Source organism: Crocodylus porosus, unplaced genomic scaffold (assembly GCF_001723895.1).
Source record: "Crocodylus porosus isolate Cpor-Errol unplaced genomic scaffold, CroPor_comp1, whole genome shotgun sequence".
In the NCBI taxonomy this organism is placed as follows: domain Eukaryota; kingdom Metazoa; phylum Chordata; order Crocodylia; family Crocodylidae; genus Crocodylus; species Crocodylus porosus.
In genome coordinates this window covers 52,477,398-52,489,901 of record NW_017728949.1, presented here as the reverse complement: position 1 = coordinate 52,489,901, position 12,504 = coordinate 52,477,398, and the positions used below count along the sequence as shown (strand labels likewise).

Sequence of the window (12,504 nt, the reverse complement as noted above, 5' to 3'; positions counted from 1 at the left end):
AGCAGCCGCTAAGAAACATCCCGTCCCCACATTGGGGAACAAAAAACACTTGCATAAGTGAAAACACCAGCTCTTAAAAAATGGACCATGTTCCGCTCTCCTCCTCCCAATGCTTTGCGGACACACGTGCACGCACGTGCACGCACGTGATCCGGAGTTCCTCTGCGATGTGGTTTTTAATGAGTTTGCAGGTGGGCAAATCTAGAGCTGCAAAACAGATACTCGGTCAGCAGCTGGAGACCTGAAGTCCTTTTCATATCTCCAGGACAGACAGCCAGCAATGGCTGTGTCATCTCCACCTTGCCCACCACTTGATGCCCAGCAAAAGCATCTCTTCAACTTAACTTTGGAGATCCAATTAAAAAATGGTCAGATAGAGCAGCCTGGATCCCTGGGTTTAAAGATATCAATGAAGTGGCCTGTTTGGGTGTTTAGCTTTAGACCATCAAGATCTGACTTTTGGGAACTGATTGGAGACCACCAATATATCCACCTTTTTCTCATTGCTGATGCTGATTTCCAATTCTGTTTGGAATAGGCATGAAAAGCAAGGCCATCAAAGCGTGGCACCACAAAAGAGCCAGACATATGGACCATGAATATATGCATACTTTAATACAGATTGACATTTTTCTCACCCTAAATGCCTCTTATGGCTGGAAGAACTGGGATGGGTTAATCTGGAGAAACAGTTTAGAACAAATGCATGAAGGATGGTTATAAGGAGGATGGAGATGAACTGATTGTCTGCTGCTGCAGACAACAGGACTAGAAGCAATGGTCTTAAACTGAAATGGGGGGATTTTAAGCTGGAGATTAAAAAGAACTTCTCTCTATGAGGGTGGTTCAGCATTGGAGCAAGCTGCCAAAGAGGTGGTGGGATCTTCATCCTTGGATGTATTTGGGGACAGGTTGGACAACTTCTTTGGGATGGTTTAGACAGGGATGATCCTGCCTGGAGGAAAGGGGGTTAGAATAGATGTGAGCTCCTCAGGGCCCTATTTTTCTATAATTATATGGACAGCCTTGCACCACTCAGTGAGCATCCTCCTAGGTATCATAAGGACAGGTAATATATTTATTTATTTATTTATTTATTTAGAGAGAGAGAGAGAGAGAGAGAGAGAGAGAGAGAGAGAGAGAGAGAGAGAGAGAGAGCTATCCATGGCAGATAAGGTTTTGGGTAAATCTGATATCTTTTATTAGACCAATTCAAATAGTTGGAAGTATTTGAAGTAGTTCCAACTATTTGAGTTGGTCTAATAAAAGATATCTAATAAAAGATATCAGATATTTCAAATAGTTCCAACTATTTGAGTTGGTCCAATAAAAGATATCGGATTTACCCACAGAGCCTTGTCTGCCTATGTCCGTAGACCAACGCAGCTACAACCAGCACCCCTGCATATATATCCATGGGCACAGAGATGATGGTGGCTGGGATTTTGATACTGATGGGTCCCCTCAGTGGCAAAGTTCTTGTTGTGTATTGTTTGTCATTCATTGTTGCCTACAAGCCCCCATCCTGGAACAGAAACCCAGTGTGCAAGGTGCTGTACAAGCACTGTGCAGAAAGGTCTCCCTTGCCCTGTATGATAGTAGCTCAGTACAGACTGGCAGATGAAAAGAAGATCTCTGACTTCTTTAAAAAACATTGTGAATTTTTTTCCTCCCTTTTCCAGTGGAAAACAAGCTCTTTTTTAATGAAAATATTTTCCCTTATTTCCATTTGCATTTTAAAGGAAAAAATAAAAAATGGGAGCTGACACCTACCAAAACTAAAACACCAGATTTTCATTTTTCTACAGCCCAACATTTGAAGCAAAACTAAAACATTTTGAATCCACATTTTGAAAGATCACCCAAAAAAATCACATCAGATCAGCTAGAAATTGAGGAACTCTACAGGAAAAAAACCCACCCATTTCCCAGAGCAGCTCAGGTCTCCACTTGCATTTTAATGGTAACTACCATGTTCCAGTCCAAGGCCCGAGCCCAAAGAGCTGGCACCAGTCAGCATAGTTGGACTGTATTCAGGGATCTCAAATACTCCACTAAAACCCAGAACGTTCTCTGAGTTCAATTAGCCAAGAGGATGGGCCCAAAATTGCTGATGACAGAAAACAGCAATGCAGTGAGTGCGAGGAACCAACTTCTCGTGCAGCCTACAAAATTATCCCAGCACAGAGCTTCCTGCACGGTTTTATGGTGTCAGCATCGCATGTCCCATTTAACGTAGTGCTCGGCAACCAGGAAAGACGCCTCTTCGCGGCTATTAATCTCCCGCCGATAATTCAGCCATTGTAAGCAAAGTGGATGAAATCTATCAACGGGAATAAACGTGCGTGAGGAGCCATTTGGGAGCATTAGGCCCACAGGCTCACAAGCCAGTTACGGCCGATAGATTTAGGACGGTGCCTGTTGAGTAATTGTAGCCCGTCAGGGTCTTTCCGCACAACGTGATATTCATTTTCACTGGGCGCAGGACAGAGAATAATGGATACAGGTGCATAGTCCATATAAATTCAGTTGGCTTTTGTTTGGCTGGGGGAAGCAGGCTGTGATTGTTTAACATCTGACTTCTCTCATGTAGTGAAAGCCTTTAGATTTAGTGCTGTATTTTGCCTGCATTACAGACATGGGGTTTAGCTTGGGTTTTTGTTTGGGTTTTTTTTTAAGAGTCTAGTTTAAAAACGCAGCCTCTGAAGACCCATTGTCCAAAGAAATACACATATCTCATTGGTTTCCTTCCCCCCTCCAACCCTTGATCGTATCGCTTTTCAGATACGGAGACGATGGGAATTGTAGGAGGTGGATGAGTGAATGGAGAAGGCAGACGCGCCAAGGCAGGTTTTTCAAAGGGCCGAAGGGAGTTCGATGTGCAGGGGAGCTTTGCAAACACGCATCCGGATTCTGTTCGTGTCCCTTTCAAACACCACCACGCTTCTGCAGTCATCTGAGGCCCGTTTCCTCCTCCTTTCGCTGAGGGATTGGGCCAGGTCTTGTGGCTGAGTTTGGCCACTCCAATAATAACAGCAAAAATCAAAAGTCTCAAGTTTCTCCTCCAGAAGGAGTTATCGTCTCCATCCCAGCCACTCCGGTAGCTCCTCCTGTGCCCCCAACATATGCCGAGCACGTGATCGGCTTTAATGAGCAACACCTACCAGCACAACTCCACATATCACAATATCATAGAAAATGAGGGCGGAAGGGAGCTCAGGAGGTCACATCTAGTCCAGCCCCTGCTAAAGGTAGGACCAGCCCCAACTACATCATCCCAGCCAGGGCTTTGTCTACCTGGGTCTTAAACACCTCCAAGGATGGAGATTGCACCACCTCTCTGGGTAATTTGTTCCAGTATTTTACTACCCTCCTCTATATCCATGAAGGGTTTGCACCTCTGAACCTTTGGGCCCCAGCAAAAGAGCTGAATGACATTTCTGTGCGAGCTCCTGGAAATTGTCCCATGGCTACAGCATATTTGCTATTTCCATTTACTCTGCTTGTGCTCATTTAAGACATGATTTTTCCCCATGCCAATTCCTTTTCTTTTTCTTTCGTGATCTTTTTTATTTTTTTGTTCCACTGACAAGCACCAAAACATGGACTCTCCTCCCCAAAATGTTCTTTGTTTCTTGGAACTGACCACTGAAATATTTCTGTTCTGCATAGCTGGAAAAATAGGGGTAGGGGAAGAATGTCTCTCAACCCTAATATTTTCAGTTTGGATGACTAAAAACTGCAGCAACAACAAAAGATAGCATACAGTAGTAGAAACATAGTTTTGGAAGGGACTTCATGGCTCCTCTGGTCCAACTCACTGCTACAAATGCAGGATTGCTACTTTCAGTGTTTTGTGCAGATCTGATGTATTTCCCCTTGAAATGTGTTAAAGAAACTGCTTAAAAGCCGTTTTCTGCTGAATGCTTCATAAGCATGTAGATATCTGGGGAACAAAGATGCATGGTTTGTCATTGGGTTCTTAACCAAAATGTCAAACGTATGGGCCCCGGGGCCCAGATTCGGCTCACCAAGCCAGAACATCAACCGCCGTGGTTCCCCTGCTTTACCTGTGGCAGTTAGGGTGTGATGTCTTGTGTTGCGTCAAGGTTGACGGTAGTCTCAGGAAGAGTTTAGATGATGCATTTGTATAAGCTGGTTTGCATAGGGCTGATCCTGCCTTGGGCAGGGGGTTGGACTAGATGTGACCTCCAGAGGTCCCTTCCAGCCCCACTTCTCTATGATCCTCTATGATCCCATGACCCATAGGCTCTGGGTCCAGGAATTTGGAGGTGAGGGTGAGGGGGGGCCACCAAAAATCTGGGGTATGGAGACCCATTGGCAATGCATGTCAAGGGCAGGGGTGAGTGATGGCTGCTGTGCCCAGTGCCACCATTCAGCCCATCCAGACCTGGTGCCAGGGTGGAGGGAGGTTGACACCCCCATTCGACCGAAATGCAAACGTTTCCCTGTGTTGCAGCACTTTTGAACTCACCAAGTGTTGTTGAAAAGCTTCGACCTGAGAGACAAACTGTTGAATGTTTTCCAGCCCTGGGAGTGTGTTGGGAAGCTGTTTTTAGAAAGTCAACTGCTTGGATCTAACGAGAGCTGAGGGTCTTTCTGCCGTGTTGAACCCACTGAGCCATGTCCCCTGTGAACTCCAGTGCACATTTGAACCTATGTATCCTGAGCAAAAAGGCATGACATGGCCCTAATGGGAACCAAAGTCCTCAAGTGAGACCTGCCTGGATGAAATATGTGTTACAGATGTTGATCTGAGGAAAGGGCGGCCGAAACAAGTTAGTTGATCCAAAACAACAACTCTCAAAACCTGTTTCGCTTTGACATTTTGGTCAGCTGCTCCACAAATCTTCACAGAAAACAGAGAAAGGGGTTTTTTCCCACTAATTTAGTATTTTTGGACTCATCTAAACTTGCTTTTATCTTTAATTGTTCAAATGGTACACTTTGCCATCTGCCCGTATGTTGGAAGCCGTCTCGAGAGCTGGTGAACTACGGTGACTTTAAAGAGATTGACCAACAATTTGCTGCGATGCCGGGGGAGAAAACAACATGTTGCTCTTTACCAGTGGTCTCCGAAGTGGGGGTGCACGCACCCCAGGGGTGCACAAGACGATCCATTGGGGTGCGTGAAGAAAATATTAGAACTTCTATTTCTTTCTATTTTTTATCTAAAAAAATAAGAAAGAAATTAAGCTTTACTCATATTTAATATACGGATTGACACTGGCACCCACAGTACGCGAGGCGTCCTGAGGGAAGAGTGGGAGCTCCACAACACGGAGGGGCTGACAGTGGCGCCCTCACTCATATATTGGGGGGGCGTGCTCAAAAATTTTTTACTGATGGGGTGAGCAATCAAAAAAGTTTGGAGACCACTGCTCTATACAGTTGGTGTTTACTGAAAAAAATTAAGATGTTAAAAACAGGGATCTGATTAGCTGCTAAAAGATTCAACTGTGTGAATGCAGAGTGCATCGGACGCATGCCATGACTCATTTAGGACCTGCCTTTCAGACTGATTGTTTTGCAACAAAACAGACTTACAAAAGCAGCAGGACATTTGTAGCTACATAATTAGGACATGATCCAAAGCCATGTGAAGTCAACAGGAGTATTTCCATTGACTTTGGACTCTGGTCATAGAGATCCGCTCTTTACATGGTGGAAGAAAGGATTTATTTTGGCGTCCCTGGGTAGACACTTGGCCAGCATTGCCTGATGTGGTCTGTTGCTTTCCCTGTCACACCCGACCTCACCCCTCTTGGCATGTCAGTCACTCTTATTTTGCCCAGTTATGCAATGTGCCATTGAGTGTGGGTTGCACAATTATGCCATTAATTCCCATTTCCAAATACCCAACCGTGACCTGGAGCTTACTCTGAAGAGTTACATCACCAGATTCTGATCTCAGTCACATCTGGCCCTCTAATGTGATTAGGTGCCCAACAAAAAGGTTGTTAAATGGATCGTAATGGGGTTTCTCCGGGCATGCATAGACCACACATACAGACATGCACTATATAGTATGTAGGATCATAGGAAAGTAGGCTGGGAAGGGACCTCACAGGATCATCTAATCCAGCCCCTTATTCAAGGTAGGATCATTCCTGACCAAACCATCTCAGTCAAGTGTCTGTCCAGCCTGCTCTTGAAGATTTCCAGGGATGGACCCTCCACAATTGTCTAGGCAGCCTGACCCACCCTTGACCATCCTCAGAGTCAGACAGCTCTTCCTTATCTCTGCCCTAAATTGCCTCTGCTGCCATTTCAAGCCATGGCTCCTAGTCCTTTCCCTACGGCCACAGAGAAAAGACCATCCCCATCCTCTTCATAATCCTCCTTCAAGTGTTTGAAGACCTCAAGTGGTGAGGCCACATCTGGAGTGCTGTGTCCAGCTGTGGCCCCCTACTACAGAAAGGATGTGGACACATTGGAGAGAGTCCAGTGGAGGGCAATGGAAATGGTTGGGGGCTGGGGGACAGGACTGGTGAGGAGAGGCCGAGGGAAATGAGCTGACTGAGTCTGCAGAAGAGAAGACTGAGGGGGATTTGATAGCAGCCTTCACCTCCCTGCAGGGGGGCTGCAAAGAGGACGGAGCTGGACTGGTCTCAGTGGGGGCAGATGACAGGACAAGGAGCAATGGGCTCAAGCTGCAGCAAGGGAAGTTGAGGTTGGATATTAGGAAAAACTCTCACTAGGAGGGTAGTAAAGCACTGGAGCAGGTTACCCAGAGAGGTGGTGGACTCTCCACCCTTGGAGGTGTTGAAGACCCAGTGGACAAAGCCTTGTCTGGGAGGATGTAGTTGGGGCTGGTCCTGCTTCAAGCAGACGGTTGGACTAGATGTGACCTCCTGAGGTCCCTTCCACCCTCATTTCCTATGAAGTCTGTTATCAAATCCTCCCTCAGTCTTATATGCATATATACTTACATGCTCCTACGCCCATGTATACATTAAAGAGAAAGAGAAAGCCATATACAGTTGTAGATGTCCGTTCTGTATCTATATGCAGTCAATGGCTCCTAGTAATAACCTGCCAGGAGCAAATGCTGTGTTGCATCCATGTTATGGAAGCAGCATCCAAACACGTTCAGGGATGCCTTTAAGGAGCTGTTGTCCTAAAGCTATGACACCCCAAAAGCTTCTGCAGCTCTGATTTAGTTAGCCCATACAGTGCAAATCTGCACTGCTTTCTGCCTGGCTTCAGGAAGACACGGTGAACGGCCTCTATCCCTATTAGTGTCAGGGTTGGGGACAGATAGCTGGAAGCAGGCATTTATTTTGGCCCCTGAGAAGGTGACTTTCTTGTTGTGCGCAGTCCTTGGCCAGCTCACTGTGGTATGGGAGTCCATCCAAGCATAAGGAATAAGCCGTGTGTTGACAGGAGCCAGAAATGCAAGACAAAAAGACCACACACAACTCGAAGTGGATGCCTGGATTTTGCAGGAGGGGTGTGTGTGTGTGTGTGTGTGTGTGTGTGTGTTTTCTCTCCCCCTCTCTCTCAGTGAAAAATGCTTAAAGACTTTGGGAAAAGATTTGAGTCATTATAAAAATGTAACTCTATCTCGTCATGCAGCTGCGCAGGGCGATGGCAGCTGAGGCTGGGGACTCAGTCGATCCGGCGTGATGATTAGGGCTCAGGGAGCCCTTTGGTCACATTTAATAAAAATAGATTTGCTCGGTTGGGAACGCCGTCTGGGACCGCCTGCAGCCTCTGCTGCGAGGTGTTATATCTGCTCGGGATGTTTCCCGTCGCGGAGCTGCAGCCAGCATCGTGTCCTTGGTTTTGGGACTTCAGAAAGTCCAAGAAGATCATCTTTGCTGACCTCTCCAGCAGGATACAACAGCATGTCTCCTAAGGTTGAAAAGGGGAATGTAGCTGAGCTGTCGGAAATGGAGGGAGAGGATTTTTAGCTCTCCTCCCCACTGAAGAGGGAAAAATCCCTTCCATTGTCTAGGTCAGTGGTGCTCAATATTTCGGCAGGCCATGCTGCCCCTGCCCAGCCCTGCATGCCAGAATTGGGGCCCCAGGACCCCACGTCACCTCCACCTGGTCCTGCATGCTGGGAAAGGGCCGTCCCCAATGATGAACCAGATGGCAAGGTGCCATGGGGAAGGGATGGTGCCATGGCCATCCCTTCCCCAAGGTGCCATGGACAAGGTAGGGAAAGGATTGAGCACCCTGGTCTAGTTCAGTGATTCCCAACCAGGCTGCCACAGCACCCTGGGGTGCCACGAGATCCAGCGAAAGGCTGCAGGGTGCTGCACAAGATGAGCACCGGGGGTGCCAACACCTACCCGTGAGTCACAAGATAAACCCAGAGGCAGCAAATAGGACTCAAGCATGCCATGACCCTGCTGACCTGCTAGGATCTTCCTGAGGTCTTGTGAGCAGAAGAATGGCTCTAGGAGTTTTCTGTAGTCCAAAAATGACTGCAAGCAAAGAGCCGGCATTTCTCAAGGGCTGCCTTGAGTGTAACGACCAGGATCTTTATCTAAAAAGACTGAGACCCACTGGTCCAGTTTATCATCGTAGAACAAATCAAACAAACAAAATCCCTGTTTTTTTATAGGTGAGTTAGAAAGGCCAGGATACCTGCACCCTCTCTCCCAGTACAGCAAACATCTGTTCGTAGCAGCACATTGGTGCCCTGGTGTCATGTTGCTCCTAAGCAGCTGTTGCTGTTCTAGGGATTGCCACCGGGACACGTGTCAGGGAAAGTGCTCCCAGGAGCAATGTTGCTGGCAAGTGGATGTTGCTCTTATCAGGCATTGCTACAAATGAGCCTCAACAGCAGTCGCACTTAGCCACCATTGATTTTGTATATATTAGGAAAATGCGCCAGATGGAAGAAACAATCCCAACCCAGTGGGACACTTGAGCAATGATGAGCATGTACCTAGTAGCAGCAACACTGGAGGGGACATAGGAAGGGGGTTGGGAGATCAGGGAAGAGCTGGAGGTCCCTTCCAACCTGGCTACTCGATGACTCGATGTCCACTGAGGCTCCTAATAGATGGGTTCGAATCTGGCCCAGCTGCCCTAGGCCCCATCTCCATGCAATAACCACATGCCATGAATGCCTGGCACCCTTCTCTGGTTCGAGTCTCAATGTTGGCAGAGGCAATGGGGCGCATCCATTCAGAAACCCTTGATGAATTTGCTGAAGCTTTTCCACGACAACCAAAAGAGCTACCCTGGCATCCGCGTCTCCTTTCTCCCCCACAAGCTCATAAGAAACATTTTGCCCCCAGTTCCCTTGGAGGTTTTTTTGAGTTTTGCCAATCTGTCCGACATGGAAAGCGTTCAGAAACACAGGAGATGACAGATCCCTCTGAGGGCTGTAGGACCAACTTTTCAGTTCATCTCCACCTGGTACCACCATCTCCAGCTGCAGAAAAACTCAAACATCGGCATTTTGCCAAGAAGACAGCAACACATATATGCATCCTGGGTTTTAAACTGGGATCCATCGGTAGCATCTTTCAGCCTGCAAAGCTCAGCACCTCCCTCTGTTTGCAGTTGCCTCCTGGGTGATTAGGTGCCTAGGGGAGGGCAAGATGCTGACATCCATCCTTCTCCCTCTCTCTGTCTGTAATCTCATTTGATCCAATCTAATCTGGACTGCTCAAACGAGGACGGCCTGAAAGCACACAGGCCAGACGGCTTCTTTTCTTGCACTCAGACACTCCGTCTGAGTTGGGTTCATTCTCACTCTAGTTTCGTTTTCCATCGGGCACCCCAAGGATGTTGGTCGTAGGAGCCGAGATATAAATTTAAACCACTTGACAATGTGTCTGGAGCATACAGCATACAAAGAGAGGAAGTGTAATGGACTGAACTCAGTTGCAGAAGGCAGGAACTTGAGCGGGTAGATGGAGATCTGATACGGACGCCCTCACAATTCAGCATTTCCAGCTCGTGTTACAGCTCGCCCATCAACATTTTGCTCAGAAACACCTACCGGCCTAATCCCCCCCGGGGAAAAATGAATGCTCTCATAAACGTAACTGGGGTTGGATAACTGTAAGTGCCGCTGTCTCTCAGCGCTGTGTGGTCGGCTTCGGAAAATGGAAGCAGAGGGACCATTCCTGTGGCTTAATTTTAGAACCTCGCTATCTCCAATGGAGGAAATGAAGAGTTAAACAGGAAATCCAGGCAGGGTTATTCCCAGGCAGAGAGTGGTGAGCGTGTGAGATTAATTACCCAAGGAAAGCTCGTTTCATGCAGGGTGGAAGGGAAAAAAATAAACCCCCACCGAGTTAAAGACACAGGCGGCTCATTTCCAGGAAGAAAAAAAATACACATGGAAGGAGATGAAGTTCAGGACCTGCAACACCGCGAGGTGTGGGGTGAGCTTGTGAGAACCAGCACCTTTTTCTGCAGAGGCCTCCACTGCCGACCAGAATGGCCCCCTGGAGAAATGCAGACGACCAACCTTGTGTTACGGTGCTGCCAATGTGCCCATGGACTTATATTTAGGAGGCTGTGTCATCTAGAGGATAAACCTGGGATCCGGGACTCCGATCCAAGCTGTTCCCATGACTTATTGTATGACTGAAGTCACGGATGGAGAACGGAGCTGGGCTGTTCTCCGGGGGGGCAGACGACAAGACAAGGAGCAATGGGCTCAGGTAGCAGCAAGGGAAGTTGAAGTTGGATATTAGGAAAAACTTTTCCATTAGGGGGGTAGTGAAACGCTGGTGCAGGTTAGCTAGACAGGGGATGCAATCTCCATCCTTGGAGCTTTTCAAGACCCGGGTAGACAAAGCCTTGGCTGGGATGATGTAGTTGGGGCTGGTCCTGCTTGGAGCAGGGGGTTGGACTTGATGTCACCTCCTGACATCCCTTCAACCCTCATTTTCTATGATTCTATGAAAACTGTCTGCTCCATGGAGATAAAACAAGTAATTTGCAATCCTCCAGTATCCCAGGGTGCACCACTTCCAGCTCTCCTCCTCCCCCACCAAAACAGTAAACGAGCCCAGGTGTCCTGGATGCTAACCATGCCCCTGCTCACCATCCCTGTAGGGGCCAGTCAGATCAGTGCTGGCAAAAAACAGCATTAACCCTTACCATGTGACTGCTCACAAAGTGTTCCAACTTTTAACACAGCTTAACATCCCACAGATTTAATGTGACCTAAGTGTAAGGTGTAGCTTCACCCTAAGGCACTGCAGTTTCTATAGCCAACGGCACACGAGGGAGTGATGTATCTGGCAATGCCTCCAACTCTCCAGCCTGAATGACCAGGTATCCAAATTACAGCTGGCTCAAATGGAAGTACCTGGGCCATGTGGCCAATGCTGTTAAATGCTACTTAGCCCTGGAGTGAACACAATCTTTGTGCTTCTCCAGAGAGGAGGGATAGCATAGGTGGTAACAGGGGTGGATCTAGGATTTTGAAAAGGGGCAGAGCAGAAGTTGAGGTGCATCATCCCGTATACAACAACACACATTTTTCTCCCATTAAAAATAAATGAGGTGTTTTACTAATATGCTAGGGGCCTCAGGGTATGTTATTCCATTTCAAAGCAAAGCAAAACCTAACATAACTTTATTGGGATGTGCATTTGTTTGCTATTATTTATTTTTTTTGAAGCCACACAACCAACTGGGCAAAAACATAATCAAATAATGCTCTTTCATGAGTCCTGTAGTCCATACATCTCTTTTTCAGATTCACAACAAAAAATCTAGCCAAATCTTGGCAGTGCATCCAATGCTTCGCTGGAAGTTATTTCCACATCTAATTTAATGTTCACCAGAATTAATGTTTCTAGCTAGAGTTAAGACAGTCTGTAATGATGTTAAATAAGAGCTACATTCCCATAAGAAGCTAGCAGACAGCAGAAATGCCCAGGAAAGGACAGCTGGATTAGTGGAACAGCAAGACCATTAAAAAGGAGACATGGTTGTTAATACCTGCAGAATGAAGCACTTCGAAGGAATCAGGTAGATGAAAATAAGTCATGAAGTCAGTCATCTCCATCACTGCTGCCCAAATAGAAATGCTGATGCCAGACAGTTGGGTTTAGAGTTTGGGTCGAGCTAGAATCAAAGCGGGGCTGCAACAGCTAGGGAGAAGATGTCCTTGTGCACCTTAGTTGCTCTAATGAGACACCCAATGAGGCCAGTGGGAGGGCAAAGGTGGCTTTTGTGTCACCACAGACTCAGATCACGTGAGCCACCGGAGGGTAAAAATCATCAGACACTTGGGCAGATAAAAACCAGTGACCATTGCAAGAAAAGGTCCATCAAACCCCACTCTCATCCAACCCCCACTCTCATTCAACCCCCATCCAGCCAGTTTCCCCTCATGCTTAGTATTTTCTTCTTATTCTTTAGGATTCTCCAGTGTTTCATTGCACTTCTAGCAGACGTTTCCAAATGGTTACGTGTCATCTGTGCTTTGGGTGAAGCAGCAGAAGGAGTACCCTTTTCCAACACACCCTTTCTCCCCTTCTCCTGGGAACCACA

At 47.2% G+C, this 12,504-nt stretch overlaps 1 long non-coding RNA gene across 1 annotated transcript; it reads right to left on the bottom strand.

The window, feature by feature from the left end:
• Positions 1 to 4,057: 4,057 nt before the first annotated feature.
• LOC109322638 lies at positions 4,058 to 12,208 on the bottom strand. The gene is made up of 3 exons (XR_002104445.1): positions 12,198 to 12,208; positions 12,020 to 12,021; positions 4,058 to 4,198 (listed from the first exon to the last, which is right to left on the bottom strand). It is a non-coding gene; the product is annotated as an uncharacterized LOC109322638 (long non-coding RNA).
• Positions 12,209 to 12,504: the final 296 nt, after the last annotated feature.